Source organism: Metopolophium dirhodum, chromosome 9 (genome assembly GCF_019925205.1).
Source record: "Metopolophium dirhodum isolate CAU chromosome 9, ASM1992520v1, whole genome shotgun sequence".
Taxonomy (NCBI): Eukaryota; Metazoa; Arthropoda; class Insecta; order Hemiptera; family Aphididae; genus Metopolophium; species Metopolophium dirhodum.
In genome coordinates, this window is record NC_083568.1 from 1728931 (window position 1) to 1742058 (window position 13128).

A 13128-nucleotide genomic window follows, 5' to 3' on the forward strand; every position below is an offset into this window, starting at 1 on the left:
GATAATGGGACTTTGCAGGTACCTTTTGCCACGACGTATTTGGCGCAGAGACCGCGCGTTAAAGGAGTTAGCGCGTGTATGATGACTTTAAGTTTTCGCGACGACCGCGGTGGGTCGAGACTGCGAGAGCCGCAGCTGTGGTGAGGGCGTCTGCGCCATAAAACTCTTCGTGCCGCCGACCCGGGCAACAACAAAAAATGCACAAAAAATACCGCATAATGTATACGAGTATACACCCGTTTAAACTCTTTCTCGCGTTTCCGAGATTATTATACGAAACGATATACCCAAAGCCCAGGCGGCACTGTGACGGCATTCAGCGTAGGAGAAATGCGCGGAGTGACGTAGGGGTGTAGTGTAAAGGGTGTGGGTCGACAGGTAAAGGGAGCGTATCTCGTAAAAGGATACGCGACGGTGGACCGTGTTTTATCTCGCTCGCGCTCGAGTCCGTGTGGTGCGGGTGGTGTGGGTGTGTGTGAACCGAGTAAAAAGGCCCAATAAAACGCACTCGTAACACGTAATTAATTTCCACGCCGCAACCCCCACCCGCATCGGGTCTGTACTTTGACGCGGGGGTATACCGGGTATATACCACGAGTGACCGTGGTATATTCCCATATGGCCCGCAACGCAAGTCGCGCGTAACTACTGTTCATGCTGCCGACGCGTTTTCGTGCGTCAGCGCTGCACAGTGTGCGTGGACGACACGAGCTTTTTGCATACATAATAAAATATAATATTATATAAATAAATAGGTAGGTAGGTATATCGTGAAAGTATACTTAGGATGTTATAATATTGTAACGTCGTATATAATATTATATATTTCAATAGGTATTGTTTTGTACGTGCCTTACATATTATATTAAATTAGTAATACAGTAGCTTGGAAAACAATAATGTGCACTGTTATTTACGGTTATAGAACGTTCGCGTGCGATTATAACGATATTGCTCTGGTAAAGCTGAAGCCCATAATGCGGTAACTGTACACGCTGCAGGTATTGCTGTGTTGTACGTCGTCGAATAAATAATATTGCTATGTTGCTTTTAAGGGTTTATATTGTACTTTTGCTGTTTTTCCGTTAGCCTTCTTGTGTTTTTCTACCTTTGTTTTTTTTATCGTTAAATATTCAAAAATGTAATTTCCGTTATTGTTGATAATCCATTATTTTATTTCTCAATCCGATTATAAAGTTTGAAATTCAATAATAAGAACTAAAAAATAAAATAAAAACTTCGGGTCGTTTATTCTCGAAAGTAACGCCGGCAACACTAATGTATTTTATTTTCTTAGATATAATATATAGTTCAGATTGCAGTTTCTAACGTTTTGTTCTTTCAAACTCGATTACGTCATTGTACGTTTAATGTACGTCTTTGGTCCGTACGCCATAATATACGACATATACGATATACGGCATACACATTTTACATTTATTTATGTTATTAAATCTAATCTCTATATATGATGACGTTTCAAACTGAAATAGTTTTAGTTTATTTGCTAGAATTAAATTTATGCATATTTTTATATATCATAAAAAACTTTTAATTTTTAAATTTCTAGTAAATTAAGTATAACATGCGTGTATACTGCGTACAATATGTAGGTACTTAATAATATTATAAGTTATATGACTAATTATATTATACAATATAACATTATAAAGTGGTATGGTTTTTAATTAACATTTGATTTTAAATTTCCATTAACTCACATTTTGTGAATAACTCCAACCAGCTTAGTATATTTCATTAAAAAAAATATATAAAATAAGTTTTAAATATTATTATTAGGTACGTACACTAAATCATTTATTTAGGTAGAAATTGTAGATTAGATGATTTTGATATGGCAGCTATGCAAAATTTAAACAATATAATTATTTTTAACAACCGTTAATAATCAATTAATATATTATACGACTAGAATAATCCATACATTACCATAGATTATATTAAACCAGATAGTGCACTTCCTGAACAAGCCATGTAATTCTCAAAAATGTAAGAAAATCAAAACCTATTCATGATAAATTATTGATTACTAACTACGCATCACTGATATTTAGCACACGCGCCAAATTCTAAACCATTGTCATATTATTTGATGATTGATACAATAATTATAGTAAAGGTGTCGTACAATAATTTATTTCTCTAATGTGATCCTACTGCATTGAGCTAGATTTTAACTATCAGTAAAATGGAGAAGTGCACCATCTGGTTTAATAATATAATCTGTGACATTACTATGTAATTAGGTATTAGAATTAATAAAATGGCATCCGACTAATACCTGACAGAATAAGAGATTTTTCCATTAGCCTGAGTGTGAAAATGTAATGTTTAATCTTCTAATACGCGTGACCTAACCGTCAAACTGGCTATAGTTTTATTATTTCATCCCGCGTGACCGACAGTATTCACTCAACTCTGTCGTAACGTAATATTTTGTGCTGACATGTTTACCTTCGCGGGAGAATAAATAATTTGTTGTTTACTTATTATCAAATCGGCTTACCGTCAAATAATCATGTCGCAAACACGAGGCTAGAGGTGTTAAAACTGCGATGCCTATAAATAAGCGTTTGGGTTATCGCGATAAAAAAAAAATGTGATAATAATAAAAACGACCATTAATTTGGAGATTTGTCATAAAATGCCGACGATAATAACTGGGGCGGTTAGAAAAAAATGTACAAAGCAAACAGAAAGATATTTTACTATAACACCATTATTCTAATAGGCGTATTATACTGTTTTTATGCTCACCTCATGGCGGAATTGTGTGTCGTTTCTAATCTGGGTTTTAATTGGAAAACTCACGATCCCGGAAAATACAGCTGATGATATGCCAACCGACTGCAAACCCACGCGGTGGTGATATTCTGCCGCGGGTCGTGTTTTTTGTTTTAGATGCTATGATGAGGTCCGTAGGTCGAGTCGAACTGTTGTACGAAAACCAAAGTTGGTGTATAATATTCTTCTACTTGGCTCGAGCGCGTACACTGCACGTTGCTAAGGAAACGGCGGTTTTTTTCTTTCTTTTTTCCGTTCGAGCGGTTTCGTTATCGCTGCAGTCTGATACATCGAGTCCGCTTGTACGGCCAATCAGGCACGCGCACGGATGCATCTGCAGCACTGCACTTTTGATTTAACACGCACACACCGCATATTATAATATTATTCGACCGCGGCAAGCGGTGCCAGCAATAATTAATATTATCGTAACGATCCGACGACCTCGAGAGATATTATGGAAATCCGTATAATATATTTTAGAAACACTCTATATAATATGTTGAGCTACGGATAGTTTTTATGGGTCAGGGTGAATTTGAAACGCCCGCGATTGTAACTCCTGCCCATATTACGTGCGTATCAATTTATTATTATGTGAAATCCCGTTTTGGAATTCGAAATTTGCAAAACGTCCAGAGTTTGGACACTGGCTGTACGCGAGTATTTATAGCCCGACTATTATTATTATTATAGCTATATAATAATATTATATACTACTATATATTATAATGTACGTTTTATATACACATCGTGTGACCCGCCGACTTTTAAATGTTAAGCACTATACGGTTTAATATCACGCACAAATGTACAGTGTAACTACGCGTCTTTGACAAATATTTATGGGTCGTACATGACATTTAACGCGGCGGCCTATTATTAATTTTATTACGATATTAATTATTATATCGCGCACGTGAGAAGCGTTGTTATTGTGCAACGGGCACCTATATAACCTACGTGCAGCAATCTCTCCACAGAATTAAGAAAAAAAGTCTATGCGCATAATAATGCGTTATTATAATCGTCTGACGTTTATCGTCCGATATATTCGGACGAGATTATAATACGAGGTCGACGTATAGCACATCCTCGCACATAATTGAACGTGCCAAATAATATGTTTCTTACGTGAGATAAGACGGCGGAGGTGGCGTGCCAAAACAATAACGTTAAAATATCACTGGCTACACCTGTATAATACGCATTAGCATATATATAGGGACGGTGGTTTTGAAAAATCGATATGCGTTCCCTCTCCCGGTCATTGGGTGATGGTGTGTCCGTAGTGGTGGAAGGGAGTGATAAGGAACGCGTCGCATAGGCGCCATCTCCGATATAGGGCATCGAGTACTCTTAAGGCGTCACGGCGGACGCGGGCGAATTGTGACCTATTATATACACGACCCTTGGTATAAAATATTGTATTCGTGAGGGTAAATCTTGCAGGAAAACGATGATATACATATTCGTAATAAGAGCGTCGTTTTCGAGAATCGACGATATTACCGGTTAGATATATAATATATTATATGAAGACCATCGAGTCTTATCGTAATCCGATACACGTCTTGGTGGCGGAGACGGTGGGGTGTCGACAAAACGAGGCTGCGGTGTGGGCTGATTTTGGGAGGTGTTCGCTGACAAAGTTCGATTTCACTACGCGTATGATAATAATATCAAGGACACGAAATGGCGTGGTTTTATGCGTGGCGTAGAAAAAAGGTCAGATCCGGCATTTTCTGCAAGTTCGGGGCTTTGAACCGAAGTGACTTTTTCTCGAAATCACCATACAATTTCGTAACATTTTACAATACAAACCACCGAGATTGGCTTTCGGAATAACGTTTACCGCCATTTGTTTTGGGTTTTTATCGCTGGTCCGGGAAGCTCGGTCGAAAAAAACGAAAAACGGCTCTGGCGGTAGTGGTGGAAACGTACTGCGCGTAAATAAATCGATCAATTCATTCGCTTATAATACGTGTATAACGCTATACATTAATGCGTACTATACGTCATCATCATTTCGGTGGACGTAATCAAAAAACTCTCCTCGAGAGTATAGTATATGTACCACACCCGTTAGATTCGCGTCGGGTTCTACCAACCAAATCGACTAGCTATATTACCGGCAGAAAAATTAAATAATAATAAAATACGATTATTAGAGTTGAGCGTACGTTGACATCGGGAATATGGTTTTTTTCGTCAGAGTGATAAAAAAAAATAGCTATCGATGTAAAGGACATTATTTTCGATAGCCTTTTCGTTGCGCAGACATTATAGGAGGCACACACATTTTGTTACTCTTGGTTGTAATTGGTTGTTTTTTCTTTCACTATGCATTTTGAAAACACTTCTGCCATTTATTAATTTTTACCAGCAGTTGGCAATAACATTTGTGTCGTACAAAGTGTATGACATTATATTTATGTGCACATAGTGTGCATAACAATCCCAGGTTTATATTTGAATGGAAAGTTTCAAGCACAGATAATTTTAATAGCCGCTTTCCTAGCCGTATTTAAAATAATATATTTGTTTGTACAAAGGTTTTAGGTTATAGAAATTTAAAGTTTTTAAATACTATGTACTCTGGAGACCAATTTCAGAATAAACCAATTTGGAACGGCTAGCAGTTTGTTTTTTCCCTTTACCGCGTGCGAACGTACGATTTTATTCAAATATTTGTACCTATAACGAAAAAGCGGAGATAATATTCATCAAATCCAGATGTCGGACATAATTTTAGCAAAAAATGCATTTTTGGATTAAATAATAAAAACAGAAACTTTATTTCGTGCATTTAAACGGTATAATATTTTAATAATATTAACAATTGAATTTAAAACTTTTTCCTGTTTGCTCACGTATAAGATAATAAACCTACGAAATATAGTTTGTTATATATATATATATATATATTATGTCGTACGACAATATATGTACTGAAAAAACAGTTGTGTTTTTCGTTGTGAGGAGTTTGCGGAATGAAAAAATAAAATGGTAAATTTGTTTAAACTCCGTTAAAATAAGTTTGTTGTTTATAGAGTGTGGCACAAGTTAATGTCAATAGCTTAAGAAGATTTTCTGACGCTTAACCGAGCACAAAATATTCACTCTTGAGCTCCTGTATATTTTCCCTCCCGACTTCAATAATAACAGTTCACGCGTCTTTACTGATGATTTGACACATTTTTTTTTTTATTTTTACGTTAAACTGCGTAAAACCTGTCGTTAATATCGTTAGATGAAAATTGTTTTCCATCTATATAAAATATACACGGTAATACGGTACATCATTGTACGTAAATGGAAAATTACATCTAAAAAATTTTCTTCTCTCAAAGGTTACAACAACCTTACTCGTAAAACAAACTATAAAGCAGTCTGATATACTTTCAGTGATTTTGAACAACAACATAATAATAGTTATTTCAATCTATTTACGTCGAAATGGGTCAATCGTGAATGGCACTATATTCTCAATATAATTGTATAGGTATAAACCGAATCAATCCAATCATTATTATACATTTACAATCAATATGTTTTTTTTAATCTAGAGAAGGTACTTATATACTCGTAAAAATATGATTTAGAAATTAAGTATGTTCGACTGAAAACAATAGAATATGATACATTTCCTTTAAATATAAAAATAAAGTTTAGGGACGGTGACATATTAATGTGATAAAACAGTCAATTTTTATCTCGTATTTAATGATATTCCTGTGTAATTCGTTTTTATTATTTTTTGGATTTCCATAGTGAATTTAAGATCAAATGATATGTACAGTGGGTGTTATGCTTATAAGTATAAAAATACCACACATAACATGCATAGTATATATTATTTAATATTAATATTACAAGAAGTTCACATTTGTTGATTTTGATATCGAATTAATTCAATTTCACAGTATATTATTAAAGATACAAGAATTTTGTAATGATTGAAAAACACGTTGTGTATGCACCAGTGGCATAAGTCCATAACTTACGATATAGTTAAAACATAAGTATTAACATTAAATAAATTACTATAATAGATACTGATATAATAATAATGATATTAACGTTTAATAACTTTGCCATAAGTCTTGTTTAAATCATAGATCTTCTAAACGTGGATAGGACATAACGTCCTGCTATCAGTGATGAATTAAATTATACGAATTGAGGCCAAACAAGTATACCTATATCGGGTATCGACTGTCAATATACCTATAAATAATCTCATCATACATAAATGTAAACAAATAGCCTCAAATTATACCGCAAAAAAAGCTTCAATTTTATTATGAATGTCGTGTCCATGTTTATAAGATCTATACATATGTATGTGGTTTACATCCACTACGACACTACAATCGTGGAAGACACAGAAACACACATACTTTGCGACTACGGTGTTCAGGGTGGGTGGTCAAATACCCCCTTTGGCCCCTCTCTGAGTCTGATATTCCCACACACATATACATACCGATATTTATACTCGAATAAATCTCCGGACATTAGCTATCGACAATGTACCGGCGCCGATATTTTAGCGGACAATTTGTATTGTCCTCTCGGCCGTCGCCGTGCCGGCGGCTCCCACCCAATCCCGTCCCATTGGGGCTGAACTGATGTATTTTATATTTTTTTTGCGAAGCGTAATGCGGCGTGGCACACGCCAAGAGTAATGTCAAACCTCCGCCGCACTGCAGACGCTCTGCGGACAAATAACTGTATAACCGCACGGCCGCACTCTCCACGCGTACCCACCCACTCGTCTCGACATGTACCCCTACACGTCCGCCACTGCGTCCGACCGACGGGAGCTTACGTCGCACCCTCTCTCTCATCCTCACTTTATAGGTACTCGGCCGTCCCCGCAGCGCCGTAGCCCCGTGCCGGGGATCTTTCAATTTATCTCGTCTGATATAATATATATAGGTACTTTACACCCGGCGCACATTTTTTAAATATATATATACACACGCGCATGATATCTGCAGACTGGAAACGTCCATCCCGATATACGTGACTGTTCGCCGATATAACGCTTTTAACCGATGCCGCCCGCCCGTCTGTTTTACTGGTGTAATTGCTCGCCGCCGCCGCCGCCGACAGCACCGGCGGAATCGACGAACGGAAATACACTCGGCACGCCACACGCGTATCGTCTGAAGCTGCAATTACTGTATTTTATACGTACACGATGAACCGAGTCCGACAGAGACAGCCGGCGAGACGGATAGATCTCTGCTGACACTCAGAGTTGTATTTCATACTCCCCCCCCCCCGCCGTCCTCTCACGCACAGAGTGAGTATATGATATCGTCGTACACCACACCACGCCACCGCACTGCTTTTATTTATCCGATGGTTTGATCCACGTGCATAACGCCGCCGCGGCATCTGCGCTGCCAACCGGAAGTGGATCAGCTCGTCCGTCACGCCACGCATAAAACAATACGCGGTACGCCTGAGGGTTGGGGGGAGGGGGGGGGCGTGGGGTTTCGGAAAATCTAAAACCGACTTTTAAACCTTCCACGGGCTTAACCCGTCCTAGCGGTTTTCGTATATAAAACGACCCGTCACAAACTATTACTGCAGGGTGATTTTATTCCGCGGGGGGGGGGGGCACGCACTGAGTATGAGCCTCGCGGTAACGAGTTAATCGTCACGTGCCTCCACGTCCGACTAGGTCATACGAATTAATAATATTATGATATAATCAGTGTATTCGTAATATAATTAAGTCCGTTCGAATTCGATCTCGCAGTCGAGCAAGCATAGTATTATGAGACATTATAATATTATGGTACGTTCTACGTTTATATAATAATATATAATAATATTATCGTCGTCGACGTCACAGAAAATACAAGACCGAAATCGCCGTGTTAAGTTATCGGTAGTACACGACATATCATATCGTGTTTCGGTACGACCGGTCGTGTTGTATATAAAATAATATAACATTGCAGCTGTCTCGTGCGTATACGCGATACCGACGTCATTACGTGGCGTGTATCTATATAGGTATGTATATATATAATGGACTAGAAACATTTATCATCGACGGCGTACACGTCCGTGTCAAGAATCGCACACCCCCAAACAGGGTAGCGAAAACGGTCGTGGTCGGGGGGGGGGGGGGGGGGGGGGGAGGGCTGGCAGAGCACACGAAATCTATATAATATACTGCCACAGCGTTCACAATATTATTATTGTTGTTGTAAATTCATCTACAGCACGCGGCCTGCCGATCATCGACCCGCGGGGAAGATATTATGTTCGGGTGTAGGGTACGACGGCAGGGGGTATTGGCCTCTATATATAGGTATGTGGGTGTGTATACATTATCGGACCCGACATTTGTATTAATATGTATATGCGCTGGTATTTTGACGTGTGGACTAAACGCCGAACGGCCGGGCGGAAACGTAGTGTGCGAGTCCGATTGGTAAGCGATATAATATACGCCTGAAACAATATTATACGCGCGTGCATGTACAGGGTGTCTCCGCTCCTGATTGATAAAATAAAATTTTTCGAAACGTTAATGTGCACGATGCTAACCTAACCTGATCGATTACGATCTCGATTCACTTACGTCAGTCAAAATGGAAGAAAAACTATAGGCCCCCTGCGTTAAATTTTGATGAATGATATTCTAGACGGCCAAGTCTCAGAGCTAGTAATTATTTACGTGAATGTCGAACCACGATCTACTATTCGAGTCTAATAATAATAATATTATCATATATTATATTGTTATAATCGTGTACCTATGAGTTTTGTTTAAGTTCGCGACGGTAAGTGCGAGTAATGCGTGGTAGAATATACCACATATGGTATACTCCACGATCACCGGTACCCGACACTAGCTTTGTACATAATAATAATATGCATGTACAGTGGAAACCGTTTTTAATGACGCCAGTTGAAGTGACATATCGGATTTAATGATACACAATTAAAGGTCCCTATTTAACCGGACAAATAGCTTAAGTTCCAATAATAACCATGTAATATACGGTCCATTGTGCAATGGTTTATGAGGATAATACAATTCGAGATAAGGAAAAATATTAAACAACCCGTGTAGAATATTATAATATTAAATATTTTAATATAGAAAACAACCTTTAAAAAACTAAAATATCGGACGATTTTTTTATTTTAAAAAAAACGTGTTTACACAATAAAAAGAAGAATTTTTTTTTATACCTATATCATAATGAATACACTTGGAATGACTTTTCTGATATCAATAATATTATGATGTGTAATACGATTCTGTAATAACAATTTTTTTTTTAAATTGACGCATAATATAACCATCGGTTATTATGACGTATTATCTCTGCAGGTCCTTTGTACGTTGTAAACGGTTTCTACTGTATACGACGCATACAATATAAACAGAATAACAAACGTGTATATTATAATGAAGGTACCTATCTCGGAACGTATATTAATGTCATGCCTATACTATTCAGATAGGTTGCGCATGTCCGCTGTCGGTGGGTGCAGTATTATACACATCGAATAGGTACTAGCCATATTATTACAACGTTCACGCGCGGTACCCTAAGCGTTTCGCGTGCGTGATTTTCCGGCTCAGCGTGCGCCTCCCTTATACCACACGGTTTCGTCGGGGGTGTACGTGAGTGTATAATAATACATATTATATAATGCGTCTGTGCGGGGTTTGGGGGTGGCGGACTTGGCGTGCCGGACGACCATAACCGACGGACGTTCCAATTAAAAACGGAATTCCGCGAGCGCGGCTGCGACGTCACTCGTTTATCATCGCCGAAAATGCCAAAGGCCGCGCTGGCGATATCATATTATTATTATTATATTATATTGAATAATTCATGTCTTTAATGACCGATGCGATGTATTGTTATTTCCTGCTCGAAATTTGAACCATCGTCGAGCGTCGTCACTATACCTACAACTACAACGATGTTCACTAAATAATACATATTATTGGGACCCCAATCCCTCCCTATACACGTCCGTGTTTTATTTCCGAAAGAATCCGTCTGACTACTCCCATTGACAACGGTATATAATATAACACAATAAGCATGGTAGAAATTCTATGACTTCGAACCTATATAAATCGAGAATTTCAATGACTCGAAAAAATATGGCGTACCTACCCTTTGAATTGTTCTATATGGAGTACAATGCATTAAACCTATACTATATTGTCTTGTCTCGATATTTTCCGAATTGTTTACGGTATTATTAATAATCGGTATTACATTTTTTTCTTGTGATTTCATAATTCTCTGTGTTTGAAATAAAAATATATGCTCTGAAAATTGTACATAAATTGAAGACAAATATTATATCAATTTAAAAAAGATGTTATTTTATAAGCTGTGTTTTTCTACCGCATATATCATGCATATATTATAATATATTATATACACAAGGGATCCATATTTATTTGTCTACACTCATTATTTCAAAAAGTTCCATGTTTTTCAAAAATATAGTTTTTACATAAGTTGCAAAATAACATATTTGAAGAAAATTTTTACTTACAATATTTTATAGTTTTTTAAGTTTTACTTTTTTAATCACAACATAAATTTTTTATTTCATTTTCTGAAGCAGAATATTTTTTTTAGTATCAATTTAAATATAAATCGAATATTTAATTATTAGTTAAGCACAAAGATACCCATAAGATGTTGGTCGATCAAACTTCGATCATCTAAAATGACATAATAATAATAATTTATATATTTGATAAAATAAATTCCAATTACAATAATATAATTTGCCAGTACATTATGTAGTCAGTAAATAAGATGTATATGAATGGATAGTACAAAATTTATAATTTATAGGTATAAACGTTTAAATTCAAAAATATTAAATGTTATTTAATACATAATTTAACATTTCAGTTAAGAATATAATGAGATAAAGTAAATTAGTTGAACTAATAAAAGTAATAATGAAAATATTAACTAGATAAAATATATGTTGACAAATCAAATAATGGAGGTCTAAATAATTAGGACAATAATGTCTAATTCATTTGTAAATAAGTTAACCTATACTATGATTTTGAATTTCCTCCAGACAAAAGAACATTTTGCAGTTGAAATTCGTATAACTAATCAACACTTAGTACTCGTTCAAAATTAAATTTGTATGTATTGAAGTACTCCATAAAATATTCTGCATGTTAATGTTTTACATTTTGTCATTTAAAATATTATGTCATTGTACCTACCTACCTATACCTATTTGTTACTTTTAAATTGTTTGATAAATATATAACTATAGTTTATTATATATTTATAAAGATATATGTTTGTGGTACGAAATTAAATAATTTTATTTAGTCTTTTTTCAGAATTACATTTTAAAGTTATAACGTTTTAAAAAAGTTTCAAAATTGGACTTCAACTTTTAATTAAATAAATTTCAACGATCTAATTTACCAAGTCCCGTTACGGCTGTTAAAGAGTTATGTTCCATTAAAATGTGATTCAGCACTTTGACTTTTGAATCGATAAACCTCCATTATTAATTATTCATGATGACTAAATTTCCAATCGATTTTATTCATTATTAATAATAATGACTATAATCAAAATGTATACCTGTGCATAATATATACATATTATATTATTCATTATATACAGTTACAGCAGTAGTGAATAAATTTGGATGGTTTGGTAATTTCGAAATAAATCAAATAATGTATTGAAATATTCTGGCCAATGAAGTGTCATCGAAACAACCTGTCTCTGTCGGGTGTCAATTACAGAGTGTAAATATAATACTGATTGTAAATGGAAGGAAAAAAATCAGTTAACAATGATGAATTCCCGCAGATTGACAAGTTCCATTGACAATGTCAACCTGTATAAAAAAAAAAATAACGCATGAGAGTGTTTTTTACGTCTTTTACCCGAACGTAAAAAAGTAATAAATAAATGTGACTAAAAAAAAAAAGAAATAAAATCACTTTGAGAAAAACCAGAAGGCTAAGGACTAAAATTTTTCATCTTCATTGTGGGAGTTAACCAATATAGAAACGATTAATCTAACTCGAGTAAAATAATTATTAAATGTGGTCACTATCGTTCTTAAATTGAAAAAAAAAATGGTGTAAAACAGATTTATACAAGACACAATTTTTTGTTTATAGTTTTTAAAGAAAATAATAATTTGAGTAGGTACATCTTCAACTGAATTAATACCATCCAGTATAATAATTAATTAAGAAAACTGTAGGTATTGATAAAAAATCCATTTTAATAATTAAAACGTATGTAAATAATACGA

General features: G+C 35.7%; 1 protein-coding gene across 4 annotated transcripts in view; it reads right to left on the minus strand.

Annotated features, from left to right (window-relative positions):
- Positions 1–13128, minus strand: part of LOC132951621 (complexin) — a 218629-nt gene that overhangs the window by 60178 nt on the left and 145323 nt on the right. The window contains exon 1 of one of the 4 annotated variants that reach the window (XM_061023437.1): positions 2779–3239. The exons of the other annotated variants lie outside the window; for them this stretch is intronic. The gene's annotated coding sequence lies outside the window, so the exon portion shown is untranslated. Of the gene's footprint in view, positions 1–2778; positions 3240–13128 lie in introns of those variants that run through there. 4 annotated transcript variants of the gene reach the window in all.